The sequence below is a fragment of the Suncus etruscus genome, chromosome 16 (genome assembly GCF_024139225.1).
Source record: "Suncus etruscus isolate mSunEtr1 chromosome 16, mSunEtr1.pri.cur, whole genome shotgun sequence".
In the NCBI taxonomy this organism is placed as follows: Eukaryota; Metazoa; Chordata; class Mammalia; order Eulipotyphla; family Soricidae; genus Suncus; species Suncus etruscus.
The window spans coordinates 49,798,887-49,820,299 of record NC_064863.1 but is presented as its reverse complement, the minus strand read 5'-3'; the positions used below and the strand labels follow the sequence as shown (position 1 = coordinate 49,820,299).

The 21,413-nt window shown below is 33.7% G+C and overlaps 1 non-coding gene across 1 annotated transcript; it reads left to right on the top strand.

The window, feature by feature from the left end:
* The first annotated feature begins 18,064 nt into the window (after positions 1-18,064).
* On the top strand, positions 18,065-18,171 carry LOC126032883 (U6 spliceosomal RNA). The gene has a single exon (XR_007504044.1). It is a non-coding gene; the product is annotated as a U6 spliceosomal RNA (small nuclear RNA).
* The last annotated feature ends 3,242 nt before the right edge of the window (positions 18,172-21,413 follow it).

The following is a 21,413-nucleotide window of genomic DNA, read 5'->3' as shown; positions in this document are numbered from 1 at the left end:
TTTGTTGAGCCCCTATTTTTTTCAATATTCTGGTTTTGTAAATAGTGCTATGATAAACATAGGTGTATAGAGAACATTTTTGTATTGAATTTTGTATTCCTAGGAGTTACATTGCTAGATCATATGGGAGCTTATTTCTTAGATATTTGATGAATATCCATATTGTTTTCAGAAAGGTTGGTCTAGGTGGCATGCATAGAAGCAGTGAATGAGAGTTCCTTATTTCTAAATCCCTGCCAGCAATGGTTATTCTTGTTATTTGTGATGTGTGCCAGTGTCTGCAAAGAGAGATGATACTTCATTCTTATTTTCATTTACACTTCTCTGTTTGTTAGTGATGTGAAGCATGTTTCATGAGCCTTATGTGCATCAGTATTTCTTCTTTGAGGAAATGTCTGTTCATTTTTCTCATTTTTTGATGGGGTTAGATGTTTCTTTTTCTTGTTAAGATATGTTTGTATTTTTTATTTTTTTGAATATTAGCCCCTTGTCAGATGCGCTTTAGGTGAATAGTTTCTCCCATGTTGGGTGGCCTTTGTATCCTAGTTACTGTTAACTTGAGGTAAGGAAGGTTCTAATTTAATGTAGACCCATTTGTTTATCTCTTCTTCCACTTGTTTGGACAATGATGTTTCTTCCTTGAATATTCCTTTTGTATCAATGTCAGAAGTGTATGTCCTACATTTTCTTCGACATACCTTAGAACTTGCAGTGGTCCTCAAACTATGGCCCTCGGGCCACATATTGTATTTGTATCGGTTTTGTTTCTTCATTGCAAAATAAGATATATGCAGTGTGCATAAGAATTCGTTCATAAGTTTTGTTTTTACTATAGTCAGATCCTCCAATGGTCTGAGGGACAGTGAACTGGCCCCCTGTTTAAAAAGTTTGAGGACCCCTGCGAGTTTCAGGTCTGATATCAAGGTCTTTAATACAATTTGCTTTGACCTTTGTTCCTTAGTGTTAGAAAAAGATCTGATTTCTCATTTTTGCATGTGGCTGACCAGTTTTCCCACACCACTCATTGGAGAAGCTTTCTTTGCTTAATTTTAGCTTCCTTCTCCTTTATTAAAGATTGCTTGACTGTACAACTGGGGGGTCATTCTCTCAATACTCAAGTCTATTCCACTGATCTCAGGGTCTGACTTTATTTCAATACCACGTCTTTTTAGTGACAATTTCTTTGTATTACATTTTAAAGTTGGTGAAAGTGATGCCTTCCATCTTCTTTTATCCAAGAGTTGCTTTAGTTGTCCATGAGCACCTATTTTTCCAAATGTTTAATCCACTTCTTGAACTATGTCAAAGTTATTGTTAGAGTGATTGCATTAAATGTGCACAATGATTTGGAGTGTATTGCCATTTTATTTATGTTGATTATCCCATTCCATAAGCAGAGTATATGCCTCCACTTCCTTGTGTCCACTTCCATTTCTTGAAACAATATTTTGTTGTTTTCTTTGTATAGGATTTTCACCTCTTTAGTTAAGGTGACACCAAAGTAGTTGATTTTTTTGTTACTTTTCTGAAAGGGATTGGATTGTTTTCATAGTACTTATTTCTTCTCTTTCATTATTTTTATATAAGAAGGCCATTGATTTATGTGTGTTACTTTTGCAGCCTCTCAATTTTCTGTACAAATCTAGTTTTTCTAGACACTTTCTTGATAGAGTCTTAGGGTCTTTGAAAGATAGTTTCATACATCTACAAAGAGTGAGGGCTTGACTTTTCTGTTTCTCATCTGGATGTACTTGATAACTTTTACTTTCCTAATTGTTCTCTCAAGTGATTCCATTACTATGTTGAATAGGATTCAGGAGAGGGTGCCAGATTCTAGATGAAAGGCTTTTAGATTATTTTCCCCATTGAGTATAATATTTGTCATGGACTTGAGGTAAATAGCCCTGATTATATTAAAATAACTTTCTTCCAGTTTCTTCCCAGGGTTATTATCATGAAAGGATATTAGAATTTATCAAATCCTTTGTCAGTATTTATTATATAATATTTTTTAAATTTTTGGTGATATGACATAGTACATTGATTAACTTGAATTTGTTAATAAATCCTTGCATCTCTCAGATGTATGATATGCAGTCATATGTATGACCTTGATGAGACATTGGATCGAGTTTGATAGGATTTTGTAAAGGGATTTTGCATCTGTTGTTATCAAGGATTTAGTATGTAGTTTACTTTATTTTTCTGACAAGCTATCAGCTTTTGGTATCAGGGTGATGGTAGCTTCATAAAAACTATTGGGAAACATTTTTTCTTAAATTTCCCTGAAGAGTATAAAAAAGATTGGCAGTAGGTCCTTTTAAAACGTGTTAAAGAAGAAAAAAAAAAGAAAGAAAGAAAAGGGTGTGAAAGAATTTGTTAGTGAATCCATCTAAGCCTGGGCTTTTGTTTTGTGGAACATTTTTGATTACCATTTTTATATCCTTAATAGTGATAAGTATGTTTAGATATGCCAGATCATATTAATTTAACTTTGGGAGGTTATAGGAATCCAATAATTTATCCATTTATTTCAGGTTCTCTGTTTTATAGCATAGAGTTTCTCAAAGTAATCTCTGAATACTCTTTGAATTTTTTGTAGAACCTGTAGTAATATTTCTGATTTGGATTATTAAGTTTCTTTCTGTCCCTTGTTTTGCAAGTTTGTCTAAAGTTTTATTAATCTTTATTTTTTCAAAGAACCAACTCATATTCATTGATATTTTGGATCAATTATTGTATTTACATTAATATGTTTCTAAGCTTTTTTATTTTGTCTATTTTGTCTTTTGTCTGCATATTTTTGGTTCATTTTGTTTTTTCAAATTTTAAATTTATGCCACTAAATGATATATATAGGACCCTTCTTCCTTCCTGATGAATGCTTGTAAAGCTATAAATTTTTATCTTAATACTGCTTTTACTGTGTTTCACAAATTCTGATACTTTGGGGCCAAAGTGATAGTACAGCTGTAAGACATTTACCTTGCACACAGACAAATCTGGACAGGCCTGGGTTTGATCCCTAGCATCCCATTGGTCCCCTGAACTTGCCATGAGTGATTTCTGAGCACAGAGCCAGGAGTAAGCCCTGAGCACCTCTGGGTGTGACTCCCCCCAAAATATATTAATAATTTGTGCCTTTAATCTCATTTGTTTCCAAGAATCTTTTGATTTTCTCTTTGACTTTTTTCTCTGACCCAAAAGAAGTTCAATAGTGAGTTGTTTAATATAAGGCATTAATTTTTTTCAGTTTCTGTTTGTGATTCACCTATAATTTCAATGCATGACATATGAGAGAGTAATTCTTACGTTCTATTCTCTTGATTTTATTAAAATATGTGTTATGGCTCAAGATGTGGTCTTCGTTGGAGAATGACAATGTACCTTGGAAAAGAATGTGCATTCATTTTTTTTTCTGGGGATATAAAGCCCTATATATCTAGTAAGTCATTTTTTTATATTTCCTCCTTCAGAGAAAGTATGTTCTTGTTTGCTTTTAGCTTGTTTGACCTCTCAAGGCAAAACAGGGAGTACTGAAGACTCACTATTATTTTGTTGCAGTTTATGTCTTTCTTCAGATTAGTCAGCAATTGTTTTAAATATTTTGCTGGTTCCTCTCAGTACATATTTGTGTATTAGTATGATTTCTTCTTTTCGAAACTATCCCTTCAATTTCAAGAAGTGTCCATCTCAATCCCTTAAAGCCTTTTTAAGTCTAAAGTCTGTGTCTTCTGATATATATCCATGCCTGATCTTTTAAAGGATTTGTTTGCTTGAATGATTGTTCTCCAATCTTTGACTTTGAGTCTATTTGCTCTGCACAAGTGAAATGTTTTTCTTGGAGGCAACAAAATATGGGTTTCAGCATTTGCATCTATTTTGCCACTTTGTGTCTCTTAACTGGTGCATTTAGTCCATTGTTATTGAGAGTTATGATTGTCATGGGATTTAGTGTCATCTCTTAAGAGTCTGACGTGTTTGTTAGGATGCCTTGCCTTAAATTAGAACTTACAATTCTTCATTTAAGTTTGGTTTTGTGTCTTTCAAAGTTTTTCAGCTATTGTCTATCTGTGAACTGTGTTTCTTTCCTTCAAACCTTAATGTAAACCTGGCTGTGTAAAGTAGTCTTAGTGAAACATCAGTTTTATTGAGGTTTGTAACTATATCCCACCAGTGTTTTAGGCCTTTAGATAAATCTGGTGTAAACATTAAGAGTGGTCCATTGTACATAATTTTCCTTTCTGATTTTGCTGCATTTAGTGTTCCATACCTATCAGTGCGATTCCTCTTTAGGATTAAGATGTGGCTGAAGTTGTTTTTCTTTGAATTTCTTTTAACCAGTGTTTTTTGGGCATGCAATATTTGGTTGCATTCACTAATTAGCTCTGTGAGTTTTTCTGCAAAGATGTTCTCGACTGTTGATTTTTTTCTTAGAGTTTCTTACAGATCCTCTGGGACTCTAACCATTTTTATGTTATTTTTATTGAGCTTATCGCATACCTCTCTGTTTTTTTTTTCTATTCGTTTTTTTTAAGATTTTTCCCCATCATCAGATAGATTATTTATTTTAAGGCTCTTTTCTAGTCTCTTATGTTTAATGCAATTGTTATGCATCTCATCTTCTAGCTCACTGATTCTGTCTTCAGCAGCTGTTACTCTGGCAGAATAAGCCTGTGTGTTCCCTCAGCAGAGGAGGGCCATCACAATCAGATTATTTTTGTCTTTTAGGGGAGGAGAGCCACTCACTCTTCTTTTTCTCAGAAATTTTGCCAGTCTCAGCCTCAAAAGCCTAAATTTAATCACATCTGAAAGTGCTGTTATATAAAAAAAAATACAGAACACTATTTTTGGAGATTTCTGGGAAAATATATTTAACTTGCAACTGTACCCTAAGTAATAGGAAGTAACAAAAAAAGTTTAGTTGGGAAAGACAACTAATAAATTTCCCTGAAATCTAGGATTATTTTATAAATCTGAAATCTGAGTAATTTATAGTGATTATGTAATATATGTTCACCTAGTCTTCATTGTCCTTAAGAAATTGTTCATACTAACGTTGCAAATTTTCCTGTTTGTGTGTATATGCCGGGATTCCAACCACCATCGTTCTGCATGGAAGGCAAACGCATTACCTCCATGCTATCTCACCGGCCCCTTCTCTGAGCAATTCTGAGTAATTTCTGAGAGAAGAGCCAGTAGTAACCCTTGAGCATTGCTGGATGTAATCACAAAACAAAACACAAAAATAAATACAACTATATATCAATAATTTTTTTTTTTTTGGTTTTTGGGTCACACCTGGCAGCGCTCAGGGGTTACTCCTGGCTCTATGCTCAGAAATTGCTCCTGGCAGGCTCGGGGGACCATATGGGAAGCCAGGATCTGAATCACCATACTTCTGCATGCAAGGCAAATGCCCTAATACCATGCTATTTCTCTGGCCCAATTGTTATAAAACTATATTATATGGTTCAGTTTGATTAAACTGACTCATCGATAAAAAAATTCCAATGACTATAACAATAATATTAGCAAAGTTTTGATTAAATGTCATTATTTCTGATATATCATTTCACAAATTATTCTAATAATATATTTCAAAATTTTATTTGATAATTTGTGGACTTCAGGGATAGGTCAGAATTTAAATGTTTTGCTTTTTTGTGGTCATTCTCAATTCAGTCTCCAGTACCATATGCGACAACACAAGCAGAGCCTAGAATGACCTCTGAGCAAGCCAATTGAAATGAAGTTACTTTATTTTCCTCTAATAATATAAATTGAAATTATAGAAAAACTTATTGCAGGAAGAGCACATGCATTTAACATTCAAAATGTGGAGCAAGAGAGATGAATGGGATAAGATGATTGTTTGCATACATCTAACTCCCAGGTTCAATGCCCCCACATAACTTAGGTTTCATTGAGCTCTGTGAACTAAGGTTTGGCCCCAATAAAACACAAAAACATATAATAAATGTATGCATATTTAACTTTTTTCTATTGAAAATGCACAACAAAATTTACTTCGAAAATGGGGAGAAACATTTTTATCACTTCAGAATCCCATTATTGTGTACTTATTTACTATTCACCTATTCACTACAGCTGAGGTCAAAAGGTGCTGATATTTGCGTCAGAGGGGAAGGAGTCAACATTTGATCTTTTTTTTGTCCTTTCCCAAGACAGTTATTATTAGATAAAATAAGATATGTAGTGGACAATCAGAATCTGAGAAGAAATTTTTTATTATTTCATAGAAATGTAATATATATCAAAAATTACAAGTAATATTTGAATTTTATATGGACTTTTATATATTCCCTGGTTTTCATTTAGAATTGTCTCCTTTTGAGACAGTTTTCTGTATTAGGTAAACAGAAATAGATGTTATTCTCTAAAGAAATACATACTATATCTCCTCTTATATAATTTATAATCTTAACCTAAAATATAGTTCTAAAAATTATGACGGTAGTGAAGAAATAAATGAAAAGTTGGAAAAAAATCTTAGCATACCAGTTTTTAGTGTCACATCTTTTAGCATTACTTTTGTTACAAATACTGAACTTGTTTTGTTGATACTTATAATAATTGTCAGAATGCTTTTGTGTGTGTGTATGGTGTGTGTGTGTGTGTGTGTGTGTGTGTGTGTGTGTGTGTGTGTGTTAGGACCATACTCAGTGGCTCTGAGTAATATCTGAATGCTCCTGTCTGCATTCAGATATTCCTTGTAGCAGACTAGAGGGACCAGATGGGATGCCGGTAATTGAAGTTAGGTTAGCTATGTGTAAGGAAAATGCCATAACAAATCTGCTATCTCTGGTCTCAGAATGCCCTTTTAAATATTATTGCTTTCTCACGTCACTTTGGAGCCAGTGGATTAATACTTGATTTTAATAAATCATGGTATTCCTGTTAGTTTCCAAACAGAGCTTGTTCTCTCTCCTCTTATGATTTCCTTTGTTCCTAACTTAGTTAGCTTCAAAAAAATTATATCCTTGCTTATTTCTCAAACGCAGCAACTCTTTCTAAATTTCTACCTGTTTTGGCTAATTTTTTTTCTTTAGCCAGTGTATGATCTTATATATCTAAATGATTTTATCCTCCCTTTCTTATGTTTTTCTAAAATATCACTAAGTCAGAAATAATTATCCAGTCTAGTATGCTTAAAATAATATATTCGAGTCATTTTCTATCCACTTATTTCCTTCTAGCTACCATTCAATTAATTGTTTTATGTTCATCATTGCCTTCTGATAGAATCTTTGTTCCATGAGATCAAGTATATTTTATGTTTATTACTAAATTGTCAAAGTTTAAATAGTAAATACTGATGTATGGCCCTTAACATTAAATAAGTATCTTATGGGGCCGGAGAGATAGCATGGAGGTAAGGCGTTTGCCTTTCATGCAGGAAGGTCATCAGTTCAAATCCCGGCATTCCATATGGTCCCCTGTGCCTGCCAGGAGCAATTTCTGAGCATGGAGCCAGGAATAACCCCTGAGCACTGCCGGGTGTGACCCCAAAACAAAAACAAAACAAAACAAAAGTATCTTATTTAGATTAGGTTTATTTAGCATCTTATTAGTATTAGTATCTTATTTCTGATTAGTAAAATTAGAATATTACTAGGTTGGAGAGTTTTTACTTTTTTTCTAAATTCCATCTCCAAGAATAAGCATTTTTGAACTGTCAGCAAAAACACTTTTAATTTGTTTTTGTTTGGGGGCCACCCAGAAGTGTCCAGGACACAATACTGAATCTATGTTCAAGCATCATTTATGGGAAGGTTTCAGGGAACCTTAGTAGATTCCAAAAATCAGACTGAAACTGTAACAAAGAAGGCAAACACTCTACTCTGTACTATATCCAGTCCTAAAGTCACTTTTGATATTAAAGCCAGTAAGTAGGTCAAGGGAGATCATTTAGAAATCTCATGACTTCACATAGTCAAATGTGTCATCTTCATCATGGCTCTTTAATATCCCATAAAATGCTTTACTTATTATTATTTCCCTGGTCTTAACAGTGAAAAGGGCATTCCATCATGTTCATATTTTTTAAAGAATGGTTTCAAACAAGATATTTGTATTTTTTACCCATGGAAGAGACAATTGTGTGTAGTAGAATTATCTTTAGCAAAAATAGACTCATGTTAGATAATTCTCATGGAGCTAATGAAATACTATAATAAATGAAGCACTCATAAATTGAAGGTAATAGAACTATATTGTATGCAAAGAAATTTCCTGTGACATATACTACTAATTAAAGTACAGTTCCATTCTTCTGACCATTCACTGCAAAATTTCATTCAGTTTGATTTATAATTCATCACCAAAAGTTTGAAGATATACACTTCAGTGTGCTATAATTTTGACATCATGCACCTCCACTAACAAAGAACAAAGAGAAATATAGTTATTGCTGCACAGTAGAATTCATATGAATAGTGTTTAGTTTCCCTAGGGACACACTAACAGAAAATTGCAAGATATCATTTAGTAAGGGATAAAAGTACATTCAGATGTGTATATAGGAAAAAAAATCCCTCTCAGTTCATTTATCAAAGTGCCTGAAGCTATGCTTTCAGGGAAGTTTAATCAACAATATATATTTGTAAAATGAATTAATCTGTATTGAGCATTTTAATAAATAAAGAGTAAAAAATTCCATGCAGAGCTTTAAGTTTTTGTCAAATTATGAGTTTTTATATAAAATAAGACAAAATATCATAAGGGGAAAATTTCCTAAGATGTGTTGAAGAAAATGTGTTCTTGTTAATTGTATATACATTACTTTCACTCAATTTTAATTGTAAATATTCACATAAATGTAAATCGCAGTGAATAATTAGCAACCCAAACATAGACCTACAATTTTGATTTTGATTGTGAAAATATTTTAATGATTACAATTTCTTCAGACAAGAAGTTTTGAATGTTTAATAAATTAGAATAAAGAGATAAATTGTCAGCTATAGAAAAATTTCTAGAAACTGCTAAGATACTTTTTTTCTGGTTTATCTGTTTTCAAATATTAAAGATTAAAACAAATTAAAAGTACATTTCCTAAAATTTCACTAACCAGGTTATGAGACAGTTTATTGATTCTGGAGCAGTGTTTAAGTATATTAGAAATCTTTATGCATTTGTGTGTCTTTATGACAAAATGAAAAATGTTTTGTTATCAATAATAACTAAAAACAAACCATAATGAAATGGAATGAAATTAAATGGGAATCATTTATCCTTGTAGATTGGCTTTGTAATAGCTTATAGTCTTCAAAGAAAATTTGAAAAAGAGCCACAAAACAAGAATCTAGAAACTAGTTATGGTTAAAATCAAATATAGTTTAGACAAATATTTTATTCAATATTTTATTGGGCATCCTTGTACCTGAGGCAGAAATATCAAGCTCATCATGTATTCAACTAACTTGTGCATCTTTTGGAGAAAATTATGTGCCTCCCAAAGTTGTTGTCAGGAAGTCTTGTGGAACATCCCATAATGCACACTAACTGGATATTATATTCAGTTTCAGATAAAAAGTGTGCAATCTTGACCCTATAATTTTGGATAAAGTAGGCCTCCATTTCAGTGCTGCGGGACTCCAGAGCCACTCCAATGTTATTCAGGGCCTCCATAGAACTACCAGAGGAACTTGTGTGGCTAAGAATAGCACATCAGTGCATCTTAACTGCTGTACTATTCCCTGGGACCCAAATTTTTAAATATATAATTGTTTTCAGTCACAAGTTACCCACAAGTTTAAAAGAATCATTAATTATGTACAACGTACTAAACACAATTCTGTTCTTATTGATGCCTTGGTTTTCCCTTTATCCATATCTAATACTACCACATCAATGTCTCTTTATTTTTTATCTTAAGTGTTACAGTAGCTTCCTGTATATTTCTATCTTTAGTTATGCTACTCAAATCAATTGTCTCCCTTCAGAATAGCATAGAAAAACATAATTTCTTTATTGTCAAAGCTTAAGATCCTTATAATTTTTAGATAAATAAAGAAAATAAATGAATTTTTTTTAACACTTAAGTACTTTATGTTCTGGAACTAGTATATTTTCTTTTTTTAGTTATATTAGTCTATTGTTAACTTTTTATAACTTTGTTAAATACTATGACGTCTGAAAACTCAAACTCCTAAAATGCTTATTGTGTGTGCTATGTCTTCATGTCACAATAGAGAAATAATAGCAATGATACAAATGACTTCTTTAGTTAATTTCTTTAATCAAATTCTGTCATTAGCAACCAGTATCTATACATTTGAGTTTAAGAACAAATAAACAAATATGTATTTTTGTGATCCAATTTTCCACAAGAGAAGATTGAGACATACATATAAGTAACTCACTCTTTCGGTGCCATTAGGATCAATAATAAAAACCCACATAGTAAATTCCAGGAATTCATGCTATTAAACATTTTAACTGATTTTTTACTCATCAATTTAAAATGAAAGTTAAAATTTCCATTCTCAAAATGTGTATCATCAACCACTATATAAAATTAATTTTATGTTTTCTGTTAAAATCTTCATGTTTTAAGTTCTATTTTTTTCAGAGATTATCTCCGAAATCTACTCTGTTGGAGGAAATATTCAATCTTTTATCTGAATGCTCCAATGTACATTATGTAATTAACCTATGTTTATTAAATAGAACATTCCTAGTGTTTATGTAAACATCTTTACCTCAGCACCTATAATTTGCATGTTATTTTTCTTGGGATTTTCATTTCTTATTCTTACGCACATAAACTTGATACTTTCCCATGTAAAATCTAAAATAAAATTATTCTAATTTTACAATATTTTTTCTGAGAAATAAAAGAAAATATGTGTGCTTGCCTCAAGAAAAAAAGCTGACAAATTAGCTTTGTTAATTTTACCCTATTCTAAGAAAAAATTACTTTGTAATTAGATATGTTTGGTTATGAAAATATTTTAATATTAGTTTTACTATATTACTTGGTATTTATTTTTCACTTTTTTCCTTCTCTCATTCATTCCTTTATTTTTTCCTCCTTTATTGGGATTGAATTTTGGTCAACAACCTCCCCATTACAATATGCCCCCCAACTTTCTTTGATGTTTTGTTAACTGTCACATTCAAAACAAGCCTAACAAAGAAAATCATTTAAATCATAAATAAAGTATAGTGACATTTTTGAAAAAGATGAAGATACATTTTGATGCTGGAAACACAAGTTTGATTCCACACCACATCCCACATGTAATACAAATTCACACTGAATCTGCAGGTCACACTGCCAGTGTCCCAAAATATTAGATCTAGAGTGGTAAGGTGACCCTTGTTGAAATAAAATAATGGGTACCGATAATTTAGACTATTTAGACTAATTTAGAATATTTTATATTCCCTAGGAATTTAAACATTACTTTGTATACTGAATCATGCTCAATATCCTACAGTCCTTAAGAAAAATATTCAAATATGGTATATAAGAGCTTCTTCATAGCCAACCACCTCCATGTCTCCTGAACCTCTATATCTATTTCCAATGAACCAAGTGAGGAAGCTCCCATGACATTCAGAGGCCTTTATCACTCCAGCTATTTACTATCCCTATTTACTATTCCACTTAGCTAAACCAAAGCATTCAATACCAAGGATTAGGATAAATGATGCCACAGAACCCCCTAACAGTGTTAACTTCTAGAGTTTCTCAATCAGTGTTTGGGAGCACTAGACTAAATCCATCCGTGTTTAGACAGACTTGTGATTGGCATATTGACATGAGAGGCTTGGCCATGATGCTTCTACAGCACTTTTAATACAAATATTTATATAACTTTTCAGTTTTGGTTGATTTGTTCTGTTTTCTATTGAGGTGAGTATAAGTTTTTAAACCAATGAAAGGAATGTGACCAAAAATTCATATTGCATAGAGTGAAATTAAATTTTACACATTTTAATAAAGTACAATGCCACAATACAAAGACAGTTTCTATGATATAATTATTCAAGGGATGTACTGTTCAATAAATATAATAAAAATAATAGAATATACAGACGATAATTGTCCAATGACGTTAGAAAAGAAAGGACAACATTTCTGAGCACAGAGCCAGTGTAACACCCAAGAGTCACCGGGTGTGGCCAAAACAAACAAACAAACAAAAAAACAGAAGTGTAGCTTTTGTAGAGTATAGCTTCCAGGTCTCCTGGAAGTAGGAGAATGCCAGGATGGGAAGTACCAATCCAAAAACAAAACAAAACAAAAAACCTGGGTGTTTTGTTTTGTTTTGTTTTGTTTTGTTTTGTTTTGTTTTGTTTTTTGGCCAAATAGCCGAATACCTGGAGTTTGATTATATTGGTGTCTCTCCACTGTATCTTAAAGAAGTGATGGAGCAAGGTCATGGCAAAGAGGCAGTTAATAGATTTAATTATGGCAAAGTGCGGCTGTTCCCCAACTCCTGAAATTGCCTGATTTCAGTTGCATGAACATTGTACCCATGACTTTTCAAGTTTGTTTTACATTTCTTTGGAGAAAAGTGATTTTATGGAGCTGGCTTGATAAGATTATGGTAACCATTTGTGGGCATAGCTACATCTGGCAAGCCTAAGAAGTAGGAGCAGGCAGAGATTGGGGATGTTGTCTCCATTCCAGAAAGCTCTGATGAAATTAACCCAAATAGCAGTATACCTGGAGTTTGGTCAAATTTTGTTTTTGCAGAGAATCTTAAAGGAGTTTTGAGCAGGGTCATAGACAAAGAGACTATTATGGGTGATGGATGCCACTAGTGTCACTACAACAGGGTGGGGCACACCTGTCCTTCCCAAATTGTCAGCTTTCTGCTTAGTGGCTAGTGAACCCATGATTATTTTACAGCTTGGTTTACTTTTTTTTTTTTTTTTTTTTGAGAAATGAGTCTATGAAGCTGGCCTGATGCAAACATGGTGACTGCTTTTTAGCCAAAACATTTTTAAATTAATGCCAAAGAGGTAAATCCTACATATATACAACCTATTCAGAGTAAACAAAGGAAAGATAAAAACTTTAAAGTTACAATTTAAAGTTTTAACTTGTTGGGGCCAGGGGTAGGAGAGTGAATAGGGTACTTGCATTAAATGCAGTCAACCTAAATTCAATTTCTGACAACCCAGGAGGTCCCCCTTGTCCAATAGAAGAGATCCCGAGTACTCAGCCATGAGAAAGCCATAAATACCACTAATTGTGGCCCCAAAATAAAATTACAGTGTTTTATTATAAGAATTATTATAAGAAAGAGAATATTGATTTTATATTAAAATATAATAGTATAGGTATTTAAGTATCTGCACTAATAAATAAATGGTTATAATAAAAATCTCTGTTGATACAGAAAATTTACATGAATAGATATAGATCACTCATTATACTTGAAACATTCATTCTTTTTGAAAAGATTTAAAAATTCCCTAGGAAGCTAGGAATATGAAGATCTTTCTTAATATTGTAGAGAACAAAATAAATGGCATGCATGCATGAATTACTTAATGACTAAGTGCTAAAATGTCTGTCTTGTCTTTTAAAGTTCTTTTAAAGCTTCTTGCAAAACTGATTTTAATGTGATAAATTTCCTAAGCTGTTGCCTGCCCATGAAACTCCATATTGTTCTTTCAAATAAGAACATAATATAATATAATAAGAATATAATATAATAAGAATATTATAATATTCTTGGTGAGGTGTTCATTTTTTTCGGCAATTTTCATCTGTTTATACTATATATTATTCTTTTGTAGTACACAGTAGTTTAATTTGATAGTTACGCTTTATTTTTAATTTTATTTTATTAAAATCATTGTGACTGACAAGATCCGTCATAATTGAGTTTCAGTCAAAAGATGATTGAAGGCCAATCTCACCACTTATGTCATTCTCTCTCCACCATGTTCCAGTCTGATCATTTTTTATTTTCACTACATGTTCATATGATTGGTCCTGGTATCATCATTTCCCCCCCTCAATTTATGAGGCTGAATGATTCAAGTTAAGCGATTCTGTTGGCGATAAAGAGGTTAAGAAAAAGAGAAGAAAAATTTGGTATCAACTACCAACAAAATGCACCCAGCCAAAAAAAAAAAAGTCACCAAATAATATTCACAAGAGTGAAAAAGAAAGAAAAAAGTGGAAGAAGAAAAAAGAGAAGGAAAATAATATAAAAAATAACCAAAACAAAACCAAAACAAAACAAGTAAAAAGAATGCTGGAATGGCAGGGTTTGGTGTTTCCCCCACTTTTTTTTTTTTTTTTTTTTTGCATAGTCACAGTAAGTACTGGGGGAAGGAAGGAAATTCCCGTGGCCTAAGAGGTCCAGGGTTTCTCTACTCTTGAAGCATACTGTCATGGGAACAACCACTGGCTCCATACATACTCATTGCCATATCCCAGGTTGGCTTTTTTTTTTTTTTTTTTTTTTTTTTTGTGGTGTCAGGAAACTTTCCTCTCAGTTGTGGATGAGAAAATCAGGCCACTGTTGCTAGCAGTCTTGGTATTTGCGCAGGTTCTAGGACAAGGTCTAGGATAGAGTCTTTACGGTTCTAGAGGTTCTATTCCATCATTGTTGGTGTGTTCAGTCTTCTGTGTCATGTGCTCCATGTTTTTGCTTGGTCCCTAAGCCAAAGTCTAGGAAATTGTGGTTCCAAAGATTATGCTCAGTCTCTTGTCAAAATTGGGCCTCTGTGTGGGCGACCAAGCACCCACCGTTTCTGTGAAGAAGCTTACACCCACCAGCCATCTTCTTGCTTTGCTGGCAGTTGCGGTTTTTTGCCCCTGAGCTAACAGGAAAAGCAGCATGTTTAAATTTGGCTCTTGCAACAGTAACTTGCTCAATGCATGTTCCATTTGTTATTTGCCCTGGGGACTTGAACCCTCTTCTACTTCTGAACAAAACATCTTTACAATGTATTGCTATGTTTCTCCATTCCCTCTGACCTTAAAATTGTTTAAGTTACTGTCATGCTTGATGTATAACATTTGTCTTTTGAAGCTAGTTCCTGTAACTGAAACCAGATGTCCTGCTTAGATAAGGAAGTCCTATGATCTGTTCCTCCCCCACTGTTGCAATCCAGCTTCCCGCCTTGTACCCCAGAAAAACAAGTTAGCCGTATTTGCCTTGTGAGGAAGAAATGTTATCATTGGATATTTTGTATGTACCTGGCCAAATGTGATTGGCTAAGTGATGCTTCCCGCTTTTCGTGAAACCTCCCCTAATTGCTAGGGGATAAAAGACCCAGCTTTTTCCTGAATAAACGCTCTTAAATGGCAACTGTCATCTTGAGTCTTTCTTATTAACCTCTCCTAATTCGGTTTGTAGGTGCTGGGTGATTCAGGCCATTTGCGAATAATTTGGAGATGTCCTCTGGCTGTTCCCTGGGTTGAGAGAAACTGCTGGCCGGAATTCTCTCCCCTTAGGGGAAGCTTCCAAGGGCATTTTCACCTCTGTACTAAGAAATCTTGATTTTTGTAAGAGTCCTGGGATATAGCCTAGGGTAGGGTTTTCATTATTGGTCTCAAGGTAAGTTCTGCCCAGTCACGGTTGTCAAAGTCAGTTTTCTGTAGTTAGCGCTCTTATTTTTCATAGTTCAAAGGACGATACATCTTCTGATTTCCACTTAGTGTTAGGTGATATAATAGGACCTCCTGGTCTTAGGTCAAGTTGTCATTTCCTCGCTGTCCTCGTTGTCATATTAACACTGGCACAAGTAAATCTCCCAATGGAACTTAGTTCCTGGTGTTGTTGCGGGAGCCTTATCAGTTCTATGTCTGGTATCTGGGGTTTGAGAATGAACTAACACTGTCCAATTTCGTGGAGACTGAGTTGTATCCACATGACATATGTCCAGGATGGGGGGCATCCTTGTGTAAAAAGTGTGAGTTCTTATTCTTAGAAGATAAGATCTTGTTTCTGTGTCTATGATTTCCCCTTATTTACTGTACCTATACAAAAACGTATGGTGTCCTTTTGTATTGCTGGTGCTATTCTGGGTAAGGATGACAGGCTACGCTACACACACACACACACACACACACACACACAGTATCTGTGGTCTGGTCTGAGCTTTTATCCCAGGCAAGATGCTTTCTTGATTTTTGTACCAAGTAGCACCAAAACTGGTGAGGATAGAGAAAATATGTATATATAAAAAGTAGAACAATAGATAAAACTGAGATAAAAAATAAGTTAAAAAAGAAAAAGGGGAAATAATGGTATTTGAAGAAAACAAGTGATGGGGAGTCTACCTGTATGTTTAGGAATACACATTTTAAGATGCATTATTATAAAGGTATTAAGCTTACATAGGCAATATAGGCCTCCCAATTAGGTCTTTTGATATATTCATGTGAGGAGTGAAAGCCAAGGCACTTTTTCGTATCACAGAGCTTGGTCTTGAGTTTGAAGTATGATTTGCGGCATTTCGAAGTCCTGTAGTGTCCTTGAGCTGGGGGTTTTGCTGAAGCTGATTCCGGTATCATGCAACCGTCCACGATTTGATGGGGGTGAGAGGGGCCACAAGCTTGAGTCAGCAGGTGTGTTGATTGTGATTTCTTGTCGAGACAAGAGATGGGGGGTTGGATCGAGAGGGTGTCTTTCATTGAGGAGCTGGATGGTGATCTGTTGAGGCAGGAGGTTGGTCTTGGTGCCTAACGAGTTAAGAACTGAGGGTAAAGAGTGTTAAATAAGGGTAAGATAACAAACCTGGGTTGGAAGATGAGGGAGTAGAAAGGTCTCTGAGTGGGGAAGCGGCAATATATAACTGGCTCTATATACGTTGTATAGATGAATTGTTTATGGATTAGGCTTGGCAGTCAGAGAGGATCACTTTATCGAAAGTAAAGTTCACATATACACTGAATTCAGAGAACTATTTGAGTGCTATCCTCCATATATAGGTCATTTCATTTCCTTTCCTAGAAATAGTCAAGAATTAAGAATTTTTTGGACGATGTTAAAAAGGGTATTTGTTGTGAAGGCGCAAATGCGCCCGTGCTCATTTGAAAATGATTATCAGTAAGAAAAGACACCCCTGGGGCCCGGAGAGATAGCACAGCGGCGTTTGCCTTGCAAGCAGCCAATCCAGGACCAAAGGTGGTTGGTTTGAATCCCGGTGCCCCATATGGTCCCCTGTGCCTGCCAGCAGCTATTTCTGAGCAGAAAGCCAGGAGTAACCCCTGAGCACTGCCGGGTGTGACCCAAAAAAACAAAAAACAAAACAAAACAAAACAAGAAAAGACACCCCTGTAGGGGGTCTAATATGCATATGGAGGTTTTCCTTTGGCTAGCTGTCCAGCCCAGTGCCCCCAACATACCAATAGAAGAGGAACAGAAGTCCTGGCATGTGGGGGTCTCTAAAACTGCTACATTTTTAAGAAAAAAAAGCAGAAGTGGATAAAGGCCAAAATAGAAAAAAAAACTAATTAAATTGACCGATTTTGTTAATAGATGTTTTATATATAATATATGTATAAATATTTTGTTTATTATATGTTATAACATATACTTATGTGTATAGTATATATTATATATAAACATGTATTAAGAAATATAGTCAGACTAAAATTCTATAAGTATATATGACTATTTCTCAATAAAGAAAATGTATATTAAGACTAAAGTTCTAGGGGCCAGAGCAATAGCAGAGCAGGTAGGGTTTTGCCTTGCACGCAGCTGACCCAGAATAGATCCTTGGAATCATTATGGTCCCTGAGCCTGCCAGGAAAGGATTTCTAACTGTAGAACCAGGAGTTATCTCTGAGTGCCGCTGAGTGTGGCCCTCAAATAAAATAAACACATAAAGTTCTACAAATTTATATTAATATTTTATAAAATTCATTACAAATTATAATTCTATTTCCAATTCTTTAGATAGTTAGTTTTTACAAATGAGAATTATGAGTTGCATAGCTATGAACATCTAAACTAATTTTAAATACTTAATCTTCTTTTAAAGTATTTTCTCAAGAACATTTGTATAACTTTTTACTTTACATATCCACATATATTAATACCTTTAATAAAGTGTGCTCGCTTTGGCAGCACATATACTAAAATTGGAACGATACAGAGAAGATTAGCATGGCCCCTGCACAAGGATGACACGTAAATTTGTGAAGCATTCCATATTTTTTAAAAAGAAAAAAAATAAAGTATTGAAAATAAGAGCTTTCCAGTTATAGCTGGAAAAACATTTGAATATTGACATTAAATACAGAACATTCTTTAATTTTCCTTAGAGATAATATTAATTTGAGAAAAATGTCATATATTATTTTTACTCATCAGTTTTTATATTATCAGCCTTGTTAGAACAAATTATTATTTTTTATTTTTTATTTTTTCTTTATTTAAACATCTTGATTACATAAATGATTGTGATTAGGTTTCAGTCATGTAAAGAACACCCCCTTCATCAGTGCAACATTCCCACCACCAATGTCCCAAATCTACCTCCATCCCACCCCACCCCCACCTGTACTCCAGACAGGCTTTCCAGTTCCCTCATTCATTCACATGATTAAGGAAGTACTCTGTGTAGTTATTTCTATAAACTCTTAATCACAGCAACATCATGCATATGTCTAAGACTTACCACATATATATTTAACTTATTTTATTCTTAAAATAATAGAGACATATATGACTATTTTATGCTATTTTAAAACTTCATAATTTTGAACCCTACCATACTCCATTAAATTATAATCACAAAATAATTTTTTTAAAAAGATTTTAAATTGGGGGCCGGGTAGGTGGCGCTGGAGGTAAGGTGTCTGCCTTGCAAGCGCTAGCCAAGGAAGGACCGCGGTTCGATCCCCCGGCGTCCCATATGGTCCCCCCAAGCCAGGGGCGACTTCTGAGCACATAGCCAGGAGTAACCCCTGAGCGTCAAACGGGTGTGGCCCAAAAACCAAAAAAAAAAAAAGATTTTAAATTATAAGATTAGAGTAAAAACAAAATGTTATGTTACTAAAACTTGCAGATATTCAGCACGTAAAGTGAAGAAATCAAGTAGACCTGAGACAACATATGTCAAAATGAAGAAAAAAATACTCCACAAAAGAATATTTGAATTCTAACAAAAAATCTTCATTAACTTTGGAAAAGTGCACCAATATTAGTACTAGTACTAGTATTGAAGTACTAACACATAATGGTTTCCATTTGTATGCATACTTTAAAGATATATCAACATTAGTTAAAGTTTTGTCCATATTTGTATGCATGCTTTAAAGATATATCAACATTAGTTAAAGTTTTGTCCATATTTGTATGCATGCTTTAATGATATATCAACATTAGTTAAAGTTTTGTCCATCCCCCACCCAGGAATCAGACAAATTGTACATCAGATTAGGTATTTGCTTTGTGTACAATTGACACACGTTTGATTTCTGGCACCACATGTGATCTCCCAAGTACCACTAGAAATGACTGTATGCACAGAGCCAGGAATAAAACTCAAGCATATTGAGTGTGATATGCTCACATATCCCCTTCCACCCAATTTTTATATATTAAAATGTATATATAGGATGGGGACTTGGGAGATATCTAAATGGTGTGTAACAATCTCCTTCAGATATTAAGACTCAAGACTGGTCCTTGATGATTTATGTTCCTCTGAGAACACCAGGTGACCCCTGGTGCTATGATAGAATTTAATCACTGGCATTAATCTCTAGTCAATCCAAAAATATGTGAAGGTTGCTGGATATAGTCTTTGAGACATCTGACAACTTTTTAGTTGATTACCTTCTGTTACTATAGATTAAAAAAACACGAAAATGTTCCTTTAAAATATTTTTTTAATTTATCAGCTAGAAAATGCAACTCTAATAAGTATAGCAGGTACACCTGGTACAAAGCTTAAAGATCGGTAACAAGGAAAATTACATTTTAGGAAGCATTGCACTGATAAGATATTAAAAGTTTGAGTCTTGCAAATTTATTAAAGTGTATATTAGAATTCAATTTTTATTATAGAAATTTAATAAAATAAAATAGGGTAGGGGGGGACAACATTGGTGGTGGGAGTGCCCCGATTCAATGTCACTAGGTACCTGAAATACTACTGTGAATGATTTGTAATTCACTTTGGTCAAAATACAAATTATTAATAAATAAACATTGAATCCCTATGCAATCACATTAATAATTTTTAAATATTTTCATTTTGCATTGGTGTTAGTTTGTAGTGTTATTTTTATCATTCCATTAGCCATGTAAATCATCTAATTTTTAAAATGATCAATGTATCATTTGTACTGGTTAGTAACTGTCCTAGAATGCATTAAAATAGCTATGAAACTGTAATGAAAGTCTATTACATGTAAGATTTTATTTATTTTGAGTACTGAAAGAAATTCTTGGTTGTCTATTAAGAATTAGTTCTTTGAATAACAAATGTTTTATCCATGTGCTTGGCTGTATTATTTCATGGTTGTTCAAGATTCTTGTAGCAAAAGTTGATGTCATGATTTGAGAGTAGATCTGAAACCTGTAAATCACATGCCATTGAAATATGTGTGCTTCTGTTTGAAAATAACACAAAGAACCCTGAGCTCTGTCTGCAACTTCAGCCCAAATTTTCTCATTTTTTTATTTAAAAATCATCACTAATTTTGGGGGCTGGAGCAGTGGCATAAGCAGTAGAGTGGTTGCCATGCTAACCTATGATGGTCCTCTTTTCTATCCCCTGGTATCCTATATGGTACCCCAAGGCTAGGAGCGATTTCTGAGTGCTTAACTAGGAGCAACCCCTGAGCAACACCGTGTGTGGGTCAAAAACAAAACAAAAAACAAACAACAACAACAAATTATCCAAAATTTTTATCCTAAAAAAGAAAAGAATGTTTAATCTGTAGAAAATGATGATTTCCCAAACCCACTATCTTTAATAAAGTATGAATTTGCAAACACAAATATAGTATGTTCATCATAATTGTTGTTATGCTCCCTATGCTCCATAATGTAAGAACAGGAATTTTAAAAAGAAATTCTGAGAAAACAAAAAATTTCTAAAAAAAGGTAAAAATTCTAACTTCACTAAAACTCAAGTTTCTAGTAATATAGAACATAAAGGAAATGTACATTCAGACCAGTAAAATATTTCTGTGACATTGGTTAAGTATTTTTTACTTCATTCAATGATGTAACCATGCAATATGCTATAATATTTAGGTTAGGCTGATTAAGTGAAATATTATAAATTATGAAACACCTTTAAGAGGAAGCAGAATAAATTGTTCTTATCACTTTGGTATTAGATATGGTCCATGATCAAATAGAATCCATGCACTCACCATGGATTCTATTTCTGCTTCACAACTTTCCTTTCAGGTAGAAAAGTCACTTTACTACTGCCTTCTC